This window comes from Chelonia mydas, chromosome 5 (assembly GCF_015237465.2).
Source record: "Chelonia mydas isolate rCheMyd1 chromosome 5, rCheMyd1.pri.v2, whole genome shotgun sequence".
NCBI lineage: Eukaryota > Metazoa > Chordata > Testudines > Cheloniidae > Chelonia > Chelonia mydas.
The window spans coordinates 14059346-14082322 of record NC_051245.2 but is presented as its reverse complement, the minus strand read 5'-3'; the positions used below and the strand labels follow the sequence as shown (position 1 = coordinate 14082322).

General features: G+C 41.6%; 1 protein-coding gene across 3 annotated transcripts in view; it reads left to right on the top strand.

Moving 5' to 3' along the window:
• ZBTB7C (zinc finger and BTB domain containing 7C) overlaps positions 1-22977 on the top strand; it is a 295085-nt gene that overhangs the window by 207527 nt on the left and 64581 nt on the right. Inside the window, exon 1 of one of the 3 annotated variants that reach the window (XM_007055162.4) lies at positions 3918-4041. The exons of the other annotated variants lie outside the window; for them this stretch is intronic. The gene's annotated coding sequence lies outside the window, so the exon portion shown is untranslated. Of the gene's footprint in view, positions 1-3917; positions 4042-22977 lie in introns of those variants that run through there. 3 annotated transcript variants of the gene reach the window in all.

Below are 22977 nucleotides of genomic sequence, written 5' to 3'. Positions count from 1 at the left end.
AGATGTGGGGAAGTGTTACATTTAAAATTGAAAGCATTACTTTCTCTCTGCAAGTAACACTTTCAATACTTTGTTACTGTTTTCCAACTGGCAAAAGTTGGAGAATATTCAGGAAGTGGGGAAAACCCCTCAATTGTGAAACAAAAAATTGCAAAAATTAAAAAAATCACCTTTTTCCTCTGAAATGTTTTGTTTTGAAAAATTTGTGAAAACAAAATGTTTCATCTTTAGTCACAACAAATAATTTCCAAACACAAATTTCACGAAACAACACCAAACAAAATTGTGGAAAACCAAAAACTTCAGAAAGCAATTTTTTTTGTTTTTCCCCTTCCCCGAAATTTTTTTTTCTTAATTTCCAGAAAACAAAAAATGTTGTTGAAAAAAGAATTTAATTTTCAATCAGCTCTAATCTGCTGCTGATGTGCAGGGGAGTGCAAATAAACTTAAACTCTAGGACTTCATAGGACTGCAGCTCCTGTTATCAAGAATGTCAGCCTTTTATATTACCTCTCTAGTTTTAGTAGACTATATTACTTTCCTAACTGTTGTTTCTTATACAGATGAACTACCTGTAGATAGGATCTGGCAGTGCATTTCTCTTCTTCCTTCTGCTGCTATGTTTCATGCTATGTTAGAAGTATTTAGTCTCTTGTAAAAGTCCTTTATAGATTGGAAGACCAGTTCATCCTGAGTAGGGCTGATTGCAAAAATGAGAAATGGATTTCATGAAAAAATTCAAAGTAGTTCCCATTTTTCAGGGTTCAAAATTGACCCATTTTCTATTTTACATGACATTTTTTGCAATATCTTTTATCATAATCATTTTTGAGATTTTTCATTTACCAAAATCCCTGTTTTCAGTAAGAAAACATGGGTTTCTGCAAATGAAAGAATTTGGAAATGATTCTGATAAAAATGTTGGTAAAATATTCATAAAATATCAATTAAAAATGTAATGGAAAAAGTCTTGAAAAACAGAAAATTGCAGTAAAGATAGTAATTTTTTTATTAACAGGTCAGAGGAAGAGGCCATTTTTTGACAAAAAGGCCTTTTGTGCAAAAAATATTGACCAACTCTAATTTGGAGCATACCTACTCTGGCCCTGTGTTGCTCCACCCACTCTGATTCCTCCCCTTCAGCCCCCATTGCTCAATTTTGTCTAGCAAATGACCCTCAGTCCAGCCCTCTTTGGCCACAGCTGCCAGTACTAAGAGAAAGGTGGGAATGGCCTCCTCTTCATTGTGCTTTGGTCTGTCCAGAGAAGAACTGAAAACACTGTGCCCAGAAGGGCTCGCATTCTTTGCTCATGCAACTCCATTGGGACTATGCCAAGAGGGAAATTGGTTCAGTGAGTTTGATACTGCATTGTTTGCACACCCCATACTCCCATTAGAAATCAGTGGGGGCGTGGGGTGTGCGAGGGAGTGTTGTGTTGGGTTTGGTGTGCAGGTGCTGGGTGGTGGTGATGGCCTGTGATACAGGGGAGGTCAGACTAGATGATCTGGTGGTCCCTTCTGGCCTTAAACTCTAAGCCCTATGACTCTGCAGGAAAAGCGGTGGTTGGCGATTTCTGTTCCTCTCTATTGCAGCATCGGGCTGGCATTTATTGGATAATGCCCAAGTTTTGCTTTTGCCTTATCTGGGGCCCCGTATATTGCTAGCACTGACTTCACTTATTAATTTACCCAGACACTCCCTAGAAACCGGGTAGTCAGAGAAATTGCAGATAGTAGCTTGGGTGTGGGGATGGAAGCCGTCTCATTTTTTGTCTAAATACAGAGGGCGTACAGTAAGTGTTTCAAAAGTCAACTTGTTCTAAGCAACAACCTCCTCAAATCAATGCCTTGAAAGCACTGTGTTGCCATCTGGGTATTTGACACTTGGTTTCACCTCTTATGTTAGAAGACTCACCCTGTATGAAATTTTTAATTCGACTAAAGCTGTGATTTGGGTTTTTTTTAATGTAATGTTATAGTGTAAACCAGCAATCCAAAGCTTTGGAAAGCTCCTCTGTTTTAAAAATATCTTCATAATACCTTAGGACAGACAGAAAAAAAGCTTGATTATCTATGTCTGTAGTATTTGGCTTGATGCACTGAAACTCACACAACTTACAGCTGTCAAGGAATGAAAGAATTTCAAGAATCAGAGTATAAAAGATACAGGTAGCTATGTAGATGGCAAGGGTTCTGACCTGAAAAGCCTGGCTCAAGTGAGCAGCAAGAAGTTCCACTCTAGCCACGAGAGGCAATGTGGTCTAGTGGCTAAGGCACTGGCTTGGGAGCCAGGAGATAAGGGTTTTACTCCTGACGCTGCCACTGATTTGTTGTGTGCCTTTGTGCAAGCTGCTTTACCTTTGCTTTCCTCCCCAACTCTTTGTCTTGTCTTGTTTATTTAGATTGTTAGCTGTCCAGTGCAGACGTGTCTCTTATTACATATTTGTACAGCGCCTGGGACAATGGGGTCTGGTCTCAGCTGAGGCCTCTAGGTGCTACTGTGATACTGTGTGTTGGGTTTAGTGTGCCGGAGCTAGTGGACTATGATATATAGGAGGTCAGACCAGGTGGTCCCTTCTAGCCTTAAATCCTATGACTCTGTGACACAAATAAATAATAATGGGCCTGGTTCTCCTCTCATACTGGTGTAAATCAAGAGTGATGCTAGTGAGATGGAAGTCAGACCCATGGGTAGGGTTGACAACATTATATTTCAAAATAATGGACTGTTTTCTTAGCACCCCTGCCCCACTCTTCCTCCCAATATTATTATTACCATCATCATTATTATTGCTATTGATGATGATAATTAAATATAATAATCAGTGCTCACTTACATTTGCCAGGGGTATTTATTGCTGCTTTTTGCAGCACTCTACAACTCCTCATCTTGTTGTACAGACATGAAAAATATAAGAGCCGTCCCATGGGCCTGCTCACGTAAGTCTACCGCACCTGAGGAAAACGATGCTGGATTGGCCCCTGATTCATCAGAACGGAACTGATGCAGCACAGCCCTCTGCATGAAGGCATATTATTCCGAGGTGGCTTTTGAACCCTCGACACAAACGTGGATTTCTGATTGTCTGTCGGTGATGTCATTCCTTTATTAATAGTGCCTGGAAATGCATGTGCCTAATTGTTCTCTCTCTCTCTGTCTCTCGCTTTACTATATGTAAATTCCATTAATGGCTCAGGGGAACTCCAGGCAGTGCATTTCGAGGGGATTACTGTGCCTGTTGATGGTTAAAGTCACTCAGTCTTCCACCTCATGCCTTACCCACCACCTGAGGTTGTGAGATAATCACCCAGACCAGTACCTCCTGTTGGGTCTTATTGGCTAAATAAAACCGCATTTATGTGCTCCTTGCCTCTGTTTTCCTTCCTGCTCAGCAGATTAATGGACAATACCTGATGCTTTGTTAAATTATACCCAGATCCTTTTAAAAAGAGGTGAAAACATCTAATCCCACCAGTTTTCCTTAGTTTCAGCAAGTTTCACGTTTAAAAATGAAGCAAAAAAACAACCACCACCCCCACATCCCCCTGAGAACTCTGATTTTAAACTGGTGTAAATGAGCACAGTTCCATTAACTCCACTGGAGGAGCTATGTCAGATTACAACAGGTGAGGATCTGGTCCAAAGGGTGTCAGGCATTAAGTGTATGCTATATCTATAAACATCACCTTTTAAAAAACAGAATCTTTCAAAGGAACTTAATTTACTTGTTTTGAAAACAAAGCATGAAAAGCTATTGGTAAAATTGGTCCATGTCCCACACACTGGTTAGATCTCAATAGTACAGGTGGACAGCTAGGGCTCTGTGCCAAATACTTTTGGTTTAGAGGGAGTGGTGGGAGTGAATTCTCATAACCGCTCCTTGAAAGGCTTAACTTTCCTCACACAAATCAATGACAATCTCCACTCTACTGCAGACACCCTCGGAGCAACGTTGCCAGTTTCCCATTAAAACAAAGCGGCGAGTTTTATGACAGACCGCGCACGGTGGGGACAAAAGGGGGAATACAAGAGGTGAAAAGGTGGGTTGGATGCTGCACTTTTCCACACTGTGGTGGGTTTCCAAAAGATCTGATTTTCCTTACAGCGTTTGTGGCTTATTTAATCAAGGGGAAGCAGCCTGAATTTCATGTGCCGAGGCTTATCTAGTTCATTTCTAAAAGATCTCCAGTGTGCCTAGAGCTCTGTAGCATGCTTCGGTTGCTGTCCTCTGTTATGATCTATCATGGCTTACATGAATTTTAATTGCTATTCAAACCAGAACCTGCGATTCTCTTTCTGATTTACTTGTGCAGCTCCTTGACTCTTTACCAGGCATGTAATGCAGCGTCTCAATTGGTGTGGTTTTTGCAAGTCCGGTTCAGATTTTTTGTATTTGTGTTTAAAAGAATCTGTTAGCTTCTCCTGTTGATTAGGCAGGTGGGTTCTGAGCACAGGCAAAATGTGTAAAATGATTGGCGATTTTATTTTATTTTTAATAATTTTTGTTTCAACTTTTGCTTGTTTGAAAATTCTAAGAGAAAAAAATCCTTTAAATGTCTTAGTAGACTGAATTCTTATGGAATAATTGTCATCAAGAACTCGTTTGGAATGTAATCCTTATTATACAGCTGCTTGGTACGGCTTTAGTGAAGTTTAAACTGATCTGCTTTATGTTGTCTGTGCAGAAAGCAGTAATTGTGTGGAGGAAACAAGAAGTACTTTATCCTAAAACCTTGAGTCATCCCTATTTGGAAACTCAGGTTAAAATACGAGTGAGTGTCTCTGTAGATCTTCTTGCTTCTTTTTTAGCAAGTCCGATGCTGATATGCTTCCAATGCAGTGTTACAGAGTTAACTTTTGTTGTTGTTTATTTTCTAAGTGCAAGTCAAAGTGCTGTTTTGATGGTTCAAAATCTCTCCCAAATCCTGGTAACAGGGATAGCTACACCAGAGAATGTGATGAGGGTAATTCCCATAGCCATGTGCTACATAACATTCCATATATTTGCATGATTTCTTGCTTATGATATTTGAGATGTTCTTATTAAAAGCCAGACTTGGCTATTTAAAGATTTTGCAGCCGGAAAAGGATTTTCAGTGCTCAGTGATCTTTGAGTTATTTGTCTCTTTTGTATGAAGTGTGCTTGTATAGACACAAACCAGTTCAGAAATTTCTTAGTTATATGATTGTGCAGAGAAATAGAATTCGTTCTGCTCTTGTATAAGCACAATACCACTATGGTCTAATCCCTCTAGTTACATTATTATGGGGGAATGCAAATGGTTGCGATAATTTTTTTTCTTCATTGGATTATGGGGCTGTTAGTGAATTGTAGCATAGTTAGGGGGCTACAAAAGCATCCTTATACATATGTGCCAGTACACCTCAGGCCAATCCATCACAGTCCTTTTTTAAGCAGAGCCACTTGTGTGTGGTTTTGTGAAGTGAATGAATGCCCACTAGGGGATAGTTGTGAAACTGACGTTGATGGTCCACATATTACCAAGTCAAATTTGAATCCAGGTCCCTGGAAATGAAGTTTGTGAGGGTGCTCTAGGTGATGAAACTCACTGTTGAAAACCTTTCTTGAGTTCTAATCCCAGACTCATTGCACCACGGGGCAAATCCTCAACTGGGATAAATTGGCATAATTCTGTATGATCCTATCAGAATTTACCCCAGCTGAAGATCTGCCACGGTCTGTCCCGGGCTAGTCATTTAACTTCTCTGTGCATCAGTTTCCCCTCCTGTGAAATGTAGATAATAATAAGTACTGACTTATTTCACAGTGATGTTGTGAGGATGAATTAATGTTTATGTTTGTGTTGAGCATTACTATTGAAAAGTCGGTGCATTTGGGACATCCAGCTCCCTCCGCACATGCAAGCTGCTCTCAGATTTCATTTTGAAAGATGGTTGCTTACTTGCACAGCAATGACTTATCATGAGTTGAACTGTGCATAGCCAAACGCCAGGTATGGATTTACTTACTACAAGAGACTGAAGCCATTAGAGTCTAGTATATACAAATTAGCACACGCAATTATATTTGCATATTAGCTAATGCTGTTCAGATTGAGCAGGTCAGTTTTTTCCAATTGTCCTGGGCCTGAACCATATGAAACCCAACACCTAAACTAGACGCAGTTGGCCTAGTTCAAAGCAGAATAGCTCCTTACCTTTGTGCCTGTGTCACAAATATATACGCCATTCAGGGACACATGAAACAGTACTAACACTTAGCACTCAACACCTGATCCTGCAAACTCTTTTTCATGTAAGTAGTCTTTATCAATGAAAGTAGACTTATTGAAATAAATGGGACTGAGCCCCTTGGGGCAGGGACCATCTTTTGTGTGCACAGCGGGGTCCTGGCCCATGACTGGGGCTCATAGGTGCTACAGTAATACAGATAATAACCATAATACTCGCACAAGTAAGGGACTGCTTCGGTGAATAAGGGTTTGCAGGATCAGGCCTTTATCTTTTGCTTTACATGCCTGTTTCTTTTCTTAGGGCAAGTCTACAATACAGAACTAAGTTGACCTAAGTTACTAAGTTATTAAGCCACTGCAGTAATTAAATTGCTTTTCCAAGTCCACAGTACATTCCTTGTGCCGGCGGTACACGTCCTCACCAGGAGTGCGTGCACCGATTGAACTATCAGTGGGGGGCATTGTGGGATGGCTTCTGAAAGGCAGAAACAGTTGATGTCAGCAACTTGGTGTCTACACTGACACTGTGTCGACCTAGCTACAATGACCTGAGCACAACGCCTCTCGCAGAGGTGGAGTTATTAAGTTGGTGTAGTCAGTGAGAGCTACATTTTAGTGTACATTTTACAGAGTTAGGTTGATGTGAGCTGCCTTATGTCGATCTAATTCTGCAGTGTAGACCAAGCCTCACTTGCACCACATTTAGTCACTTATGCCAGTGCAAAATGTGTGCAAAATGCTGCCATTCTCACTGAGCAGGGTTTGGCATCCACTTTGCATTTCCTTTGCCCAGATGGAAATGACTAATCAAGGTGCCAGGCAGTGAAGAATCTGGCCCTACATGTTTAAACACTTTATGAACATGTAATCATGTAAGGGTGGGATTTTCAATGGCGCTTATGGGAGTTAGACACCATCTAACCGTCTAACTCCCATTGGCCCCTTTGAAAATCCTACCCTACATAAATAATTAAAAGATAGATTTCACATATATATATAATAAAATCATTTGTATATATATGTAAAATATAATAAATGGAAAGGCATTCAACTATTTTTAAAGCAAAGAACGTCCTTTTTTCAGATTTTGAAGCCTCTGTGCTATTCCTAAAATATGTCACCAACGTAAAGATTTTTATAATACATGGTTCTCACAAATTAGATAACATAACAGTTTAAGATAACAAAGAGAGGGTCATAAACTAGTTCTAGCCTTAATAAATCCGGGGGTGTGATGATTTTAGTAAGCATTGTCAGGTCTGGTGTACTGAAATCTCCTGAGGTTCTAACCTCTCTCTGTTCCGCTGGACTCTCAGCTCCGTTCTAGCAAAGGGAACTCAGGCTGATTAAAATAATTACTAGCAATAAATATTGTGGATTGTTTTGCTTGATAACCTTCCCCTAGAATCACAAAGCGTTTTACATGTTCCACTGAGTCTGTCTCTAAAATGAATTGAAGTAGTAGAATGGTCAATCTTGGCTTTAATTTTAAAGGTCTAATCCCGGCAAGCCTAGTTCACGAGAGAAGCCCCATTCACTTAGCTGAGTAAGGATCACTCATGTGTTACAGAATGAGGCCTTAATACCATGCTGAATAATAAATACAGGCTTTGTTTTGCATGGACAAGTCAACTCCTGTTATGATGGCAGTTTTAGCCAGCACATCGGAGGTCAGTAGATCAGGTTGCACTTCATTTTAAATTCAGTGATGGCAAAAAAGTTTGATTCTTTCCCCCTTTCCTTTTAAATATAAAGATTAATACAGGGGAAAGGTTAGGCCACATATAGCAGGGTCCCGGAATCACACAGGTGTAGAATTGTATGGAAATGTTTGCTGTGTTCTGATCCAGCTCTGCGACAGTACAGGTTTAGTCAGTGAGACATCTGGATGGTTTATTTTCTTTTGGCTGTGAGCTTTAGAGATGACTATAGGAAGGAGATCTGGTGCTGGGTATTTCTGCCTAGAGCGATATGGAGGCTCTTTCACATTAGTTAGAGCTCTTTTATTTCTCGCTGTGTGCTCGATAATAACTTTCATTTAAAAAAAAAATTAACTCCAGTGCACAGCTTGCTTAAAAATGTATTTTTCTCTCATCTCTACTGATTGGTTCCTGGCAATTGTAAGCTCTGTCCCAGGGCAAGTCCCTCTCTCACTTGTGCCACTTGAGAGGGGAATGGTCCTGTGCCCTCAGCTCGGCTCTGTGAGCCAGAGACCAGAAGAGCGTCAGTGCTGCAAGGTTTGGTTCACACTGGTGTTTGCAGGGGCAGAGAACAAACACCTTCAGCTCTGTGTGAACTCACATCCCCACCTCACTCCTTTGTCAACCCCCAGCCTGGCACTAACAATGCTTGGGATCTCTGTCTCCTGATCGTTGCTGCCTGTCGGGGGCATTCCCTTTCTTGCTGCTTCCTGCTTGGGAGAGAATTTTGGGAGGGGGGCTCCCCTGAAGTCCCCCCAGCTGCCACGCTACACATACTTTAAGGCCCCTTTACACTGTCAGAGCTGTAAAAAGTCAGGCCCTAAGAGTTACGGCTGTATCTGTCCTGGTGCTTGGCAGGTGCTGAAGAGGAAGAGGGGATGTTTCCCTTCATGGTGGCCCTGAACAATGTGTTTGTGTGTAAGAGTGGAGGGTCAAAATATATTCTAGACTCCTCAGAAGACCCTGAGGATTTGGCCAGGAGTCAGTGGCTCTTTCTAATGGACTATCCTCCTCTCCCTCTCCCCTCCCCAAATATACAAGTTTGGGGAGTTGCCACCTATTGCCCACTGATGGCCCAACCCCAGGAGAGGGAGGAGACCATGGGGCTGGCCCAAAGACAATAAGCATAGAAATACTGGCGTTTACTGGGAGGAGACAGGGTGGAGGGATGGAGATTTGCCAGCTTTCCAGCTATGCAAACAGCCAACACCCATGTTAGCTGAACTTTCTGTTTATCCTCGCTAAGCCCATCACCATGGTATCTGGCACCTGTTGCGAAAGTGGGTTGAGGTTCCGAGAATATGTCTCACCTGGACCCCGGACTCCATTTGAATGGGGCATTTAGCGCTGCTAGGAGCTCCTGAGTTCTAATCTTGACTCTGATGATGCCTTTATGGCATGGGAGAAGTCACTTAGCCTCCCTGCCTTCAAGTCCTGACAAGAGCCAGGTAGTCCGTGTATTGTGACAGCTGCTTATTATGGTAATTCTAATCATCTCACTTCAGGGTGGATAAAAATTAATGATTTTTTTGGAAAAATAAAAATTTAATGGATTTTTAAAATATAAATTGCTTGTTTTATTTAAATCAGATTTTTTGATGTTGTTTAAATTATAATGACAGGTTTCAGAGTAGCCGCCGTGTTAGTCTGTATTTGCAAAAAGAAAAGGAGGACTTGTGGCACCTGAGAGACTAACCAGTTTCTTTGAGCATAAGCTTTCGTGAGCTACAGCATCCGATGAAGTGAGCTGTAGCTCACGAAAGCTTATCGTTAAATTATGATGTTTTTCTTTTTAAAAATAAACCTGTTTGAAATTAAATCTGAATTTACTACAAAATATATTAAGGCCTAAAATTTATTATACTTTCTTAAAATGCTTAAAAAAAAATAAATGTGCTGAATCCGTGGGCCTCTTTTAAAAACTTTGAGTTAAAGTCTTCTTTTCTGTATAAAGAAAGAATCAGGGGGGAAACATCGAACTCTTAAGGTCAAGCTCTATAAATATGGCACAATAGGTCACATACTGTATTTAGAGCTTGATCCTGTGGGGGACCCTACCACTGGGAACAGGAGACTGGCAAAGTCATCCCAGGCATTGGGACCCGGCCTCTGACTCGAGGCGATCATGTGTCTCATCAGGATCATCCACTGAGCCCAGCTGGGTGGTCTCACACTCCTATTTAATATCTTCTCCCTACCTGAGCTCTGATTGGCTCAGTTCTCAAATTATGAATATTTATGACTCCTCATTCACCATGGAAACTTACTTTCTAGTTCATGGAAGAACACTGATCTGCCCAACAGCTACCAGGGCTTGCTTCTGGATGGTGGAGAAAGTAAATAAGGAAGTGTTATTTACTCCTTCTCATAACACAGGAACTAGGGATCACCAAATGAAATTAATAGGCAACAGGTTTAAACAAACAAAAGGAATTATTTCTTCACACAAAGCACAGTCAACCTATGCAACTCTTTGCCAGAGGATGTTACGTAGGTCAAGATTATAACAGGATTCAAAAATGAACTAGATAAATTCATGGAGGATGGTCCATCAGTGGCTATGAGCCAAGATTGGAAGGGATGGTGTCCTTAGCCTCTGTTTGCCGGAGGCTGGGAGTGGGCGACAGGGGATGGATCACTTGATGATTACGTGTTCTGTTCATTCCCTCTGGGCACCTGGCATTGGCCACTGTCGGAAGACAGGATACTGGCTAGATGGTCCTTTGGTCTGACCCAGTGTGGCCAATCTTATTGTTCTGGGAACTTCCAGTAAATGAACTTGCTCTGCCTCATTGCACATACACAGGCAAAGGACAAACAGAAAGAAATCCATGAGTTTCTCAATTGCCTTTCTCTCTCTCTAAATAAATAAAATACTGCAAAAGGCTACACAAGCATAAATCTTGGATTGTTGGTAATTCTTTTGTTTTACTGGGGATGGGGTGGGGTCGGGGATTTATGTAACAAGGGAGAATGAGCCGAGTGTGCAATGCTGGTGTCAGCGCAGGACACTGTGGGAAGAAGGAGAAGCATTCTTCAGGGTGCAGCCTCTAGTACTGATTTCAACGCCTGGGATCTGGAGGAAAAAACCCTGCCATGGCTACAAGTCATAAAAAAGACCCTATTTGGGAATATTTTCAACAAATTCCTGTACCTCTGGGCAAAAAAAGGAACACGTGCCAAATGTAACAGTGCAACAAAGAGATGCAAGGTCTGGTTATCAGAATGAAACAACATTATGAAAAATTCTGCTCAGAAGGCAATGGCTTTGAAGATGATGATGTGGACATGTCTGAAAAATCTGGATCAGCTGGTTAGTAAACTTATTTTTGCACCATTCTTATGGACTGCCTGCTATGTCTTACTAGGCTAGTCAATGATAATTTATATTATTGTAATAAATTTGTGTTTCGAGTGGATTGCTTATGAATTTCAAAGTGTTTGTGTTAAAATGTAATTAGTACGTTAGTTTGTTGTGGGAGTATTTATCAATTAAATTTTTACTGCTGGACTTCTGAAACGATTTTTTATTGCTCAATATAATCAAACATCCTAGGTGAAGATTTCCTATTTAAAAGTAAAGTTTTATTAGGCATTTATGAATTTTAACATTTTAAAAAAATTTCAAGCTGTTTAGTATGTTGCTAGAGATAACATTTTAAATACATTTACACAGTCCTTATGATTTATTATTTTCCCTAGAAAACTGGCTTTAGAATAAATTGTCATTTAATCAGTGGTACAAACAGCTGCAGTAGAAGGAATCTTTCATTTACAATCTCATTTTTTTAAAGCAGTGTGCTGAGTAATACTTTGTGAGTGAAAGTGACTTCTTTTACCATTTTGTTTCAGAGTCCAGTGCAGACATAAGGGGTTCTGAACATCCATCTGCAGTGTCCACCAGCAGTGCTGCAACTAAACATATGTCAGATAGTAAATTATCTGTATTAAAAAAAAAAGATTTTCTTCATCATCCAATAAAACCATGGATGAGATTGTAATCAAGACCAGCAAATTCCTGGAAGACTCCATAGACGAAAAGATTGCTCAGTTCATTTATGCAACAAATTCTCCTTTTCGTCTTGTTCAGAACAAACATTTCATTGACATTGTTCAATCATTACGACCAGACTACACTCCACCCAGCAGAGCAGACATTCCTGGATACAGTGTATGAAAATGAAATTGAACCGGGTGCAAAAGACATTGACGGAAAATTCGGTAATCTGAGTCTTGATGCGTGGAGCAATATACACAAGGATCCAGTAATATGTGCTTGTGTGACAACAGAAAATGGGGTTGGCTGTCTTACAGAAACGATACGTCAGGAGATGCCCATACAGCTGAATACTGAAAAGAAGTAGCAGTAAAAGCTACAACAAACTGTGAACAAAAAGCCAAGTGTAAAGTGCATTAAGCTTTGTCACAAACCATGCTGGAAATGTATAAGATGAAAAAAATGTAGAAGAAGATAATGAAGGGAACTTGAAACGTATAACATATGGGCGTGATGCTCATTCGCTGCATCTTCTAGCCAAAGACTTAAGTACAACTCCAGGAATAAAGGAAAATGTTGAAATTGCAAAATACTTCTGTAACAACTGCTTTGCTTCACATTCACTGAAGAAAGCGGGAGGACACAAACTAATTCTCCCCCAAGATATACAGTGGAATTCGGTGGTTGACTGTTTTGAGCTGTTTATTAAGAACTTGCCTATTCTGATGAAAATTTGTGAAGAAAGTTGTGACAAAAATAGATAGAACTATGACAGCCAAAGTAGTCAACATTGGACTAAAGAGAAATGTAGAACTTACGTTGGATATACTGAAATCTATTTCCATCGCCTGGGACAAACAGCAGAAAGATTGCTGCTGCATTGCTGATACTGGTAAAATTCGGAAAGAACTTCAAGAGACAGTGAAGAAAGAAACACCCAACAACAAAGTGAAGTTGCAGGCAGGAAAGAAGCGGATGGATCAAGCACTTACTCCATCTCATTTTCTTGCCAATATTCTCGACTCAGAGTACCAGTGTAGATGCCTAACTGCTGAAGAAGAACGTGCTACTATGACACGGGGATCTAATCACCCATCAAGCATACCAACTGTAATACATTTCAGTGCTGGAGGCGAACCATTCAAGCAGTACATGTTTGTTGATGATGGTTTAAAGAAAGTCACGCCACTGAACTGATGGAAGTCACTAGCTAAGCAGGCTGGAACCATAGTTTGTTGAAGTGTTAAACCAGCTTTTCACAGCAGTAGCCTCTTCTGCAGGCCCAGAAGGAATATTTTCTTCATTTGGACTAAGTCATTCAAAGTTGAGAAGTCGATTGGGAGTTGAAAAAGCAGGATAACTTGTCTTTCTCCTCCAGTCAATGAATAAAAATGAGGAGAGAAGGGATGAGACTGACTAGATTTAAAAGTCTGAAGGACAGCCTGAGTAATTTAGGAGACTATTGTCTCATTTTCAAGAGACTTAGGTGAGTAGGAACTTAAGCTCTGGTCACTTTCACTATAGGCATATTTGAACATTTTTTCTGGCTGATCTGAAATATCAATTTAATTCACTGACTCCAGTTAATCCCTCAGTTCCTTTAATAAATCATTTAGTTGTAAATGTGAGACATGTTTTGATAAGAGATGTTTATGTATTTTTAATATTTAAAGTTGTTTTGTTTAATAAAAATAAATGTTACATGCTTTGTGTGCTTAATTAAATTACAGTTACGATCTTAATGAAGCTTGACACAAATCACGAGCAATAAGCTAGTTGTCTAGTAAATAAGCAATGTATCATTCACCATTTTTGAACATATCAAAATGTACAATTAATATAAGAAACTGAAAATATTAAACTATATCATTGCTTAAATATATATAGTTATATGTACCCTCCTAGGCAGCAAAAAGATGAACCAAATCTAGTGTAACAGTTATAAATCAATGTGTTTTAATAGTTATATCAATCAATGAGAATGCACCCTTCTTTGGAAAATAACTGAAGTACAATCAGAAAAATTGATCAAAATTGATTATTTAAATGATTATTTAATCGAACTTTGCACATGGTGATTTAAATCACTGATTTAGATTGTCTTGGTTTAAATCAGCCCACCCTGTCTCGCCGTCACCTTGTGCCACCCGTGTCAACCCACCGGAGAGTGGGTAGTGCTGCAGAGCTTTCAGTGGCCTGCAGTCACCATCCTGTTCCCAGTGGACAACTTGTGAAACCCTTACCTCATCTGGCGTAAATGGGCAGTTACAACAGAGGGCCCAAGGACTGGATGGACATAAGGACCTAACGATCCCCTCGCCCTTCAAAGTGGTCCGTCTGGCTTGTCTGTGTGGTCAACAGCCTGTCGATCCTTCAGCAGGAGTAGAGGTTGCTCAGAACCCTGCAGGAGGCACTCAGGACCTTGCATGATTGGATCCAAAGAGTCCCAGAAAGACATAAGAAACAACCAGTTGGGAGCTTTTTGAATGGATTTCTTTAAGCGGAGATCAGTTATAAATACATTCCCCTCGAGCTTTATCAACAGTGTTTTGAACAGTGGTCTTTGTTCTGCCACCCTCGCTCACGCTGAGTAACAAACCGCCTTACTGTGGGAATATTTACAGATTAAAGACTACTCAACATGAGTTAGTGCAGCAGAACCTGGGCCCTGTCTTTATTGATATCAAAGGGCAGTATAGTCAAGTGATTAGAGTTGGAAATCCTAGAGTCTGTTCCTGACTTGCCACTGGCTTATTGCGTGACCTTGGGCAAACTCCTAGATTTTAAGGCCAGAAGGGATCATTGTGACCATCTGGTCTGTTGGCGTGCACAACACAGACCATAGAATTTCACCCAGTGGTTCCTGCATCATGCCCAGCATATCTGGCTGAGCGAGAGCATGTCTTTTAGAAAGAGATATCTGGTCATGATTTAAAACCTTCAAGTGGTGGGGGAGCCACCATACTCTTTGGTAGCTAGTTCCAATGATTAATTATCCGTACTGTTAAAAACTCGCACCTCTTTTCTAGTCTGAATATGCCTAGCATTGGCTTCCAGCGAACAGATCATGTTAGCTCTTTTAGAGCCCTCGTCTAGATTTTTTTAAAAACCCTATCTGTGCCTCAGTTTACCTTGCCTGTAAAACCCACTTGAGATTCTTTTGAAGAAAAGTGGTAAAACAAATACCAGTGTGATGATATTAAAATATAGCTGTAAATTTCCTGCAGATATTATTTTTTATTATGTTTACTACAGTGGAGAAGCAGGATCGTTTTTAATATTCTAGCCTTTCAGCTGTGCGCAAGCACTTTCAGAACACTTTTGTTGCAATTAATTATAGTGTAATTAAAGCAGAGTGACTATGCTAACTGGGGGGCAAAATCTTGTGAAACAAAATAGTGCTTAGGTTGATTTTGTAATTGCTCCGGGTTCCCCAGATACAAATTAGAGTGTCAGGCTTTTTAATTTAAGAAGAATCACATACACAAGTAAATTAGGGTGAGGCTGCTGCTTGCTCTGCATGCCTCTGCAAGGGAGCAGTGGGTGCAGGGCACCTCCTTTCCCCTGCCTCCCTGCAAGAGCTACCCATATTGGTCCCTGGGCTAGGTTGCTGCTGCTTCTTCTGTGCAACTCAGCAGGAAGCTGGGGGAAGGGGGACAGGGAACAGCTAAGATTTGACTCCACCCTCCTAGCCCACAATGCACTGGACAGTGCAGCTCATCTGGCACAGAGTGGGAAATAATCTGTGACCAGGAGTGGATTGCTTCCCTGCCACCCTCAAAGCAAGAGGGAATTGGGCACCAAACTGGGACTCTGCGTTGCTTTTGGATCCCTGATCTGTTGCCCCAGGCACTGCGCTCTTGCTTACACAGGGCAGGTGGTCCTGTTTAGCCCTTAGAAAACCTTCCCTTACTGTCTTCAAAAAGTTCCCAGGTGACGCACCAGCTGAGGTTCTGCTAAAGAGGTTTACTACTTCTCAGGTGGATGACTACTCTTAATTCTTATTAGTCTATCGAGAGATAAAGCAGAGCTGTAGTGCACTGACTCATCTATTACAGGTAATCTGCCAAGGTCATAAAAAGGGGTAGTTCCCTTTTCTGCTTCTTTAAGGAGGACTGAGAGCTTTATTTTAGAGGTTCTTTCCCTCCTTTTATTTACCTTTGCTATATATCAGGAATATCAAGTCTTGTCTTCCCTGTTTTTGATGGAGGTCTACTTGGCAGCTTAGAGCAATGGAGTGGGCAATTTCTCAGCTTTAATTAAAAGGGCTGGAGTTTTGAATAAGGAGATATTTTCTCTCAATTGTTAATAAGACATTTGAGTTGGGTACATTTTAACAAAAGCAAACAAGACACAGAGTTTACAGTATTGCCAACTCCAAGTGTTTGAAAATAATGAGTCACATCCTGAGATTGGTTTTAAAACCATGAGATTTAACAAATAATACATTATGGGTTCTTTTTATTTGCCTCTGGGTGTTGGAACATCCAGGTTTCACATTTTCAAGCTTTTCTCTGCAGCCTTGCAGCTTAGAAACCTTTTTTTTTTTCTTTTTTTTTAACAAAAGCCGAGATTCTCTGGTAATAATGTGATTCCAGCAACTAAGGTTTTAAAAAAAACACCAAATATCATGAAATTCACAATTAAATTGTGAGAACCAGTGCCACTGAGTTTCAATCAGTGTACATAAAAATACTTTCCCGTCTCAGTTGCTCGGGTTTTACTTCCTTGTTACCAGTGATGTCAGAATCTTGCTGGTTCTCCAGTCATCTGTATAGTCTTCCAGGGGAAAAAAAAAGACTTTCAGTTTTTGATTAAACAGACAAAGAGGAACACACGTCTATTTTCCCTTTGGCAGAAATAATCTTGTGCCAAGGAAAAGGGATAGAATGATCCAGGCCTTTTGTAATGGGTCTCCAAAACCTTTCACTTCTAGGTCACCAATTCCAGTGTGAGCTAGGTCAGTAGTGATTAAAACCTGTTGCTGGCTAGTGGCTGGAAGATGTTCATGGTCTTGGTCCAGAGGCCACAGCACAGAATCTCCTCCTGTGATTAATACTGGGTGATAGACAAAGAGCCCCAGGACTGAAGTGAGCCTAGATGTTGAACTATTCACTCACTCTAGCATGTTGGCGGGCAGCGGGAGGACGCGTATAGTGCCAGTGTCTGCATTGTACTCGCTCTGTGTGCAAATGGGGAGCCTGAGTCTCCAGGACTGACAACCTGGCACCTGCTATGAATACTAAATCTACGACACGAATGTAAAGCCCTTACACTGATTAATTTGAGCCCATGATGCTCTTATCCTGGTTTCAAAGTAATTGTCTCTCTTGTCCACAATTTTCTCTCCTTACATTTCACTGCATATTTATTAGGTTTTGTGAGGCTATCTGCAGCCACATTAAACCAATTTACTCCTTGAAATGTCTGACCTTTGATCTGCCAACCGGATCCTTTCAGAGCCAGGAGAAGAGCCTTTAATAATATGCACATGAAAGGCTGGCTGTGGATTCTGTCAATTTCAAAACCTGGTCTGGTTAGTAAAGTATTGGATGAATCAGTTATTACCTAGTAATCATTGCTGTTATTTTTGTGCTAGTAGGGTATATTCCCTCTCTTTCTGGTAACTTAAAGGACCTTATAAGCTCATGTTACATAAAATGAATAGCCGGTCTGAATGCTGGTGCATGTATGCATATACAGTGTATATAATTCAAGCAGTTTCCTGATCCCTTTAGCCAGCTCTAGTCCTAACATAAATGGTCGCTTTCAGAGGCAGTAGATGAGTGAGGTGCATTTCTCTTTAAGGGTTAAATGTATGGAATGTTCATGTTACATTTAAAGCCTATCTCCTCCGCATGGGTTCTGGAAGGTCTTAGTCACTGCCCCATCTCTTTAGACACTGCGGCAGGCCACCATTCTGAGCCTGACCAGTGCTGCTGGGAAGTGCAGAAGAGGGGTGAGGCCATGGTAAATGATGATAATATAATAATTACCATCTGTAGATCTCAGAGCACTTTACAAAGGAGGTAAGTACTATTATCCCCACCTCTAAAATGGGGCACAGGGACTTGTGTGACCTGCTGAAGACCATACATCAAGTCAGGGCAGAGCCAGGCATATAATCCATGTCTCCTGAGTCCCACTGCACTGCTCTATCCACTAGATCATACTGCCTCATCATGACCTTTCAGAGTCCTTGGGTTTCTAAGGGGAGCATTGTGCTTAACCTCCTTACAGGGGCCATAAAGGGGAAGGGGCTCTCTGCAACCACTCTGTCCCTTGGGAAGGAGCCGAGGGACATTGTTCATAGATTCATATTCATAAGTTTACAGATTCCAAGGCCAAAAGGGAGTATTTTGATCATCTAGTCTGAGCTCCTGGATAATACAGGCCGTAGAACTTCTCAAAATAATTCCTAGAGCAGATCATTTAGGAAAACATCCAGGCTCGATTTAAAAATAGTCAGTGATGGAGACGTAATCCTTGGTAATGTTTTGTTCCAATGATTAATTACCTTCACTGTCAAAAATGTATGTCTTGTATCCGGTCTGAATTTGTCTAGCTTCAAATCCAGCAGCTAGACTGTGTTCTACCTTTCTGTGCTAGATTGAAGAGCCCATTATCAAATAGAAGTTCTCCATATAGGTGATTATAGACTGTATTCAAGTCACCCCTAAACCTTCTTTTTGTTAATCTAAACAGATTGAGCTCCTTGAGTCTATTACTGTAAAGCAGGTTTTCTAATCCTTTAATCATTCTCATGGCTCTTCTCTGAACCCTCTCCAATTTATCAACATACTTCCTGAATTGTGGGCACTAGAACTAGACACAGTATTCCAGCAGCAATTGCACCAGTGCCAAATACAGCAATAAAGTAACCTCTCTATACTCCTGTCTTATCCAGTCTCATCTATTTTATGATCATTTGCTGCTTGCATTATAGAAATGGATAGAGGCCCTAACTGATATGAGGGTCTTTTGTGCCAGGACTGTACACACACACACATGGTGAGAGACAGTCTGTGCCCCAAAGGGCTTACATTTGACATAAACAAGTCAGACAGCATGGGAGGGGAACCGGGGTGTAGCAACTTGGCCAAGGTTGGACAGCACGACAGCTGGGGATGGAACCCTGATGCCAATACGAGTGCTCTAACCACCCAACCATGCTGTCTCTCTGTCTGTTTCTGTATGGCATCCATCCCTGTGGTATCTAAGCACTGGTACTGTGAATAGTCTTTACTCTCGTGAGTAAGGGTTGCAGGATCGGGCCCTTTCCCGGTATTTTAAGAAATGCGTTACTGATATTGATATTGTTTATTTTTGAGGTGTCTGCACCTTCCATTCTACAGCCTATCACTCCCTGTCATAGCTTTGAAACCACTGAGACCAATACATTATTTTATTATTTATAGAGATCCATGGGGTATATGGTGCTTTACGGGTGAGCTCAAGACAGACTCCCTGCCCTGAAGAGCTTGCACTTTAACTAAAGGCCAGATCTTCAGCTGGTGTAAATCAGTGCGGCTCCTTTGACCTCAGTCAAGCTATGCCAGTTTCCACCATCTGAAGATGGACCTCAACTTTTCAGAGTAGATACTATGGGCCCCAGTCTCTGTTACCCTGCATCTTGTGCAGTTATTTACACCCATGCAGATTTGGATAAAACACCACTAAATCAGAATGATGGCTTTTGGTGCTCATTTTGCATGGGTTTGAATGACTACACACAGTGCAGGGCAATGGAGACGCAGCCCCCCATGCCTTATATATTTGTACAGCACCTAGCGCAAAGGGAGCCAGCTTCTAACTGGGACTTCTGGGTGCAAACACAATGCAAATAAATGATAAATAGTAATAGGAGGAGATGGCAAAGCAGAGGGGATGGGGAAGGAGTAGGACGAAGGTAAGGACGATAAGATCACTATGTCCAGTGTCACATGGCAGGCTAGTAGATTCCTCTTGGAGGCTACAGATTTTGTAAAGGTTTAATATAAAGGACTAAAGATTCAGCTGTGCCAATCAGAACTCCCTGCAATCCTGGTGGCAGCTGAGCTCTAGTTCAGCTCCTGGCAAAAACTAGAGCAGCCATGGAGCCTTTGGGCTACTCTGACGTGCACAAGCTCGTGGGCTGTTGTGCGGACAGAAAGTGCATCTACGATCTGGCCTTAGTTGTCTTGATTTGATGGGAGCTGTAGGCTCATGAACTGGTTTTCACCCCCTGCTGCCTCCATACGCAAGACAGTCCCAGCTCACTGAGTGCTCCCTGTAACTTTTATCTCCCACAGTGGAACATGGCTATGTGTTGGCTTGCAAAGATATCCTTGAATTGGCACGGCAGCTGGGTGTACTTGGAGCCGATGAAAGACCCTTAGGACCACACAATCCAACCTGCATCTGTGGCTTCACTGTGCCAGTAGGTGGAGAGACAAAAAACGCTTTCCTTTAAAATGTGCAGTGGATCACATTCTGCTCCTGAACTCCATTTGGCCTCAGCAGGGTGTTTCTTTAAATGGTCGATCACACCTATCATTATGGCATATTTTTGAAAGCGTGGGGCACAGCATCTGAAGCTTTTCTTCACACCCCCTCAGCTTCCTGCTCCAGTGACTGAAAAATCCCTTGATGGTGTCAATACACCGCCCTCGTCATTACCACTTCCTGGTGTGCAGGGTGGAGAGCGCTGATTAACTTTGGTCATCTAAGGCTGGCACTCTGTTTATTCCTTGGCTCTGTAACATTTGATTGTGATCAGCAGCCTGGGCAGTGGGTTTTGATCACGATTCAAAATGATGTCTGAAGCACACACATTCTGTTACGTAATATAGTGATCAATCCTGACCCTTTCAGTTGTGAAATCAGTTGTGAAACTGACGTTGATTTCAGCGGGAGCAGGATGGAGCCATGAAGTTTAATCACAGCAATTATGGTTTCTAACACCTGCTTGGATCTCCAATACATCACACTATGTGACAACATGTTGTACAGCAACTCCATTTCACTCAGTGTGGTGCAACATAGCAGGTGGTAATTTGGAAGTGAACTTGGGGGTGTGCAAATATATCTCAGAAGTGGCCTTGTCCTGCCTTTGAAACTCTGACATTTGTTTTTTTACTACTGCTTGTCATCTCTTACATGGGACCACAGCTATGATTTGTTTTTACAGAATGATGGCAAAGCTCTGATAAATTCAAAATGCATTAGAATGCTGGAGTCTCTTCCATCTCGTTTCATCTTACAGCAATGGCCTCGTGTATGCCGTATGGGGAGGGACTTACCCCTGCCATCCCCAGCTTGCAGAATGTCACTGCAGTGAAATATGGAGTTTCAGGGGAAGAGAGCCATCTGGACAGCTTTCTAGCACATCTGCGCTGACTGATGTAGCTCTGCGAGGGCCTGATTGCCCATCCTCTAGGATTCAAGTTAAGAATTTATGGTAATGTCTGCAATCAAAATGGGAAGTGGAAGGGAGGGGGGATGAAGAACAAGGAAGCTTGGAAATGTTGTAAACAGGCTGATATTTCCCTCACCCAGGCGTGCTTTTAGAACCATATCAATTCTGATCCTAAAATGGTTAATGTCGGAGGCCTGTCATAGGTTTACTTATCAGCATTCAGCCTAGGAAATGAACAGAATATTGCTGGTGAATTACTGAATCGACTCTAAATGGACATGCATCTAAAATAAACTGGGTGGGGGTGTTGGAGTCAGATTGGAGAGGGACCCCAGCTTCAGAATCCAGCTGGATCCTGATCCGAATTTTTAGAATCCTAAACGTGAGGGCTCTTTGGATCCAAGGTTCTTGTTCAGGCAAATATCAGCTTGAGACTGTGTTGTCTTTTGTGTATATGGAGAGCCACAGTGTCCAGAAGCTAGGCAGGCTACTGGGGCCAGAGCTGATAGGGAGGCACAGAGTTTATACTCTGATGGCCCTGTGTCCTAACACATCCCTGGGATCTGCATGGGGATTCAGATAGGTTTGTGGGCAGGGCCTGTGACATGTTCTGCACAGGGAGCAAACCTTCTTTCCCACCTGAGTCAGAGCTGTAAGGGAGGAACTCCATGAGGGGCTCCTCACAGAAATGTCCTTCCTCAAAGCCTGGTTACTGTGGGTTTCATCATGTAAAGGGGACAATCTGGGCCAACGTAATTCCTCTGGATTTACACTAGTGTAACTGAGAGCAGAATCTGACCCAGTACAGTGACAGTGTCGAGTTACAAATCATTTGCAGGTAAACCATGAGGTTTTTGAAGTCCTGTTCTCCAAATGTCTGGTAGCTGAAATTTGTTCTGGCTTCTGGATGTGAAACTCACTTCTAAACAGCATTCATTTTTCCAGAGCTCCAATTTTATACAAGATCCAGAGATCCCTGGAAACCTTCATAACATTAAGATTTACCTGCATGAAAAAATGTGCCAAAACAGATCTCCTTCCCTATATTGCTGACAGAATCTCAGGTTTTAAAATCTCATTTACTTTCCCCCTTGAATGTTGATCGTTTACTTTCTGTATTTGTCTCAGCTTGGCCAATGTAAACAGACTGGTTAGTATCACTGATGAGTCTGCTTAGTTTCTAGTCAATTTTACTTTCAGCTTTCATAGAGCTTAAGGCCAGAAGGGAGCACTAGATCATCTAGTCTGACTTCCTGATATCGCAGGCCATTAAATTTCACCCACTTACCCCCATATTGAGCCCAATGACTTGTACAAGCTTTTCTTGTTTTAACACAGTGTTTGGGTTGAAAACACACACAGCAGGGGAATGGTTGAGTCTAAACAAAAACTGTTTGCAGTGACATTTCAAAATCTGCCTAACATCAGAGACCGTTTCTTTTGGTCTTACAGTTTGTGAAAGTCACTTTCTACACAACCCTACGTTTTGGGCCAGATTTCGCCTTTGAACGTTTTCTGTAGGAATCAGTGAATTTGTTTAAGTCCAGCGTTTCCTGATCTGATGCCCTTGTTGTTGCTTTAGTTCTTTTCATTTATAGTCAAATCAAGATGGCCCTGAACTGAAACCCTGGATCTGAACTCTGGGCCTGTTTCTTCACTCGCTTACA